General features: G+C 51.4%; 1 protein-coding gene across 1 annotated transcript in view; it reads left to right on the plus strand.

Moving 5' to 3' along the window:
* Positions 1 to 2,258, plus strand: part of LOC113217068 (SET domain-containing protein SmydA-8) — a 32,374-nt gene that overhangs the window by 25,328 nt on the left and 4,788 nt on the right. The gene's annotated exons all lie outside the window — the stretch shown is intronic.

A 2,258-nucleotide genomic window follows, 5' to 3' on the forward strand; every position in this document is an offset into this window, starting at 1 on the left:
CCAAAAGCGGGGTCCAGGGGCTGTAAAGCTTCTTCTCCAGGGCGCCCTTCTCTCATGCTGCCGCTGCGAACGCGAGGCAGGAGTGCCGCGCCGTGTGCTGTGTAGTGTGTCGGTGTCCGCCACCGTACCGCAGTTTCTCAGCAGAACAGTCGCCAACTCTGTAAGTCACAATACAAGTCGAAGGTTTCGCATGCTTCGCAAACCTAAAACCTCATTGGCAACCTCCACCGTCATCACTATTGCACATTCAAGGGGGGTGTAATCATATCTCTAACGGTGCATTCAGCGTACGCTACGGTGAGGCGACCCTTATCACCGAACTTGTGGAAGGTGCGAAGGGTTCCCTGTCTCGGGTTTTGCCCAATGGTAGTTTATTTGATAGGCAATTTGATGGCCTTTCTAATGCGCCACCAAGTCCGAGATGATGAATCCCCCACACCCGGCGACCAAAGTTTGGTTATGGCCCACCCCAGCCCCAGCTGAGGCAGCTCGCCATCGCCTCAGAGGATTTCAGCGAATCGCAGTCCTCAAAACCTCTGGGGCGAGCCATTCGGTAAATGAGCTATGGGAATGGTGTTCAATCAAATAAGAGGAAGTGGCGTGACGTACCGCCACCGCTTAACACATGAGCGGCAGAGGTTAGGTTCGTGCGGTTTTTGCTTCGTCCAGAGTTCATACAGTTTAAAGCGGGCACGCATCTAGAACCATGGCATTACTTTTGCTTTTACCCAGGTTTACGACTATAGTTAAGTCATTATAATCGTTGAATTAAGACTTAATCATTGTGTTATGTTTGTACACCAACGTAGACAGGGAGACCAGGGCAGCAACTCCTAAAGATGATGCAGGCTCATATTTTCGCTGAATCTAACATTTATTGGACCACTCTTTGCCTCAAACCGAACCTGTTGCAATGTAGGGCATTTCAATGGAGCTGGGAAAGGCAGTATTCTTCTCACTTAAGAAAATTACTTCCTTTTCCAGCTCCGTTGAAAAGGCCTTGCTTGTTCGTCCGGTGAATTGCGTGTCAGCTTTACGTTCGCCTAACGGACGGGATACCCTGTGGGTTGCATACACATGCGCACTTACTTTCGTGCTCCTCACCACCGCCTGTCTGACCGGAGGAGGGGGGGGGGGGGGTGGCTCGCAGGCTGCGCGGCGAGGAAGTTAAGGTGTGTGTCCGAGTCCACGAGGGCGGAGGGCGCAGGTGGTGGTCGCGGCCATGGGCCGCATGACGCCCTCGCCGTGCTCACTCCATCGTGCCCCCTTAACACGACCTGTGGTGATACCGCCCCCCACCCCGGCCCGTCCGTCCTGTGAGCCACCAGGTATCACTACAGAAGGACGCGGCGTTAAAGAGCCACCTGGTAAAAAATGTTACATAATTCAAAGAGTACTACACTGCTTCCGGGATCATCCAGAAAGTGCGTCTGCTTTCCTCAGCTTGATTCGGAAATAACGGAAGCTCGGCGCCTGCAAGACTCGGGGTAGGCCACACCGCGGTACACGCATGCACTGTAGGCAAGATATTGCCTACCCATTAGGCGCTATGAGAGCTTTCGAAGGGTGACTTCTGCGATTTCTTATCGGCGAAAGATATTTGTTCCTTCTGGATTATCCCTGTTGTTCACACGCGGAGAATTTGAAGTCGCAATAGGACAAGGACAAGGCGTAAGTAGTCATATCGAGTCATATGAGCACAAAAGTACCACGCCAACTGGTAAACAATGTCCCAGGACCCTCACCCCCGAGGGGTCCCCTCCTAGGCAACTCGTTACACTTGCTCACGCCCAACTAGCGTCGAACTCGCGCCAAACTCGCGATAGCTCGCCAAAATTTGGGGAGACTGCGCAAAACTCAAAAATGATTCCTTCTCGACCTTAACTTGCGACAACTTGTACACTTATTTTGGAAGTGGGGGACCCCTCGGCCACCCTTCCGGTCTGACTTGTCGACTCGAGCAGAAATCTATTCGCGGGCTTCAAGCGTCGTTCGATTTAAATCTACATTACTATTCGCACGAGTATCTGAAAACGCGTGCGCACAAGGTTCTGTCTGCAAACAACGTGGCCAGACAGGAGCAGGGTGTCGCGAAAAATCCACGATTTTTAAAAGTTCACTTTTTATTTTTATTCTACCTTTTCCTTGTTTCAGATTTGTAACGGCTCCACAAATGGACGATCATTTTACGTATGGTAAGAGCCTTTGAAATTTAACCAGCTATTTGCTTCGCAGGCACAACCAGCTGTCGACCTGAC

Source organism: Frankliniella occidentalis, unplaced genomic scaffold (assembly GCF_000697945.3).
Source record: "Frankliniella occidentalis isolate FOCC.00 unplaced genomic scaffold, Focc_3.1 Scaffold113, whole genome shotgun sequence".
Lineage (NCBI taxonomy): Eukaryota > Metazoa > Arthropoda > Insecta > Thysanoptera > Thripidae > Frankliniella > Frankliniella occidentalis.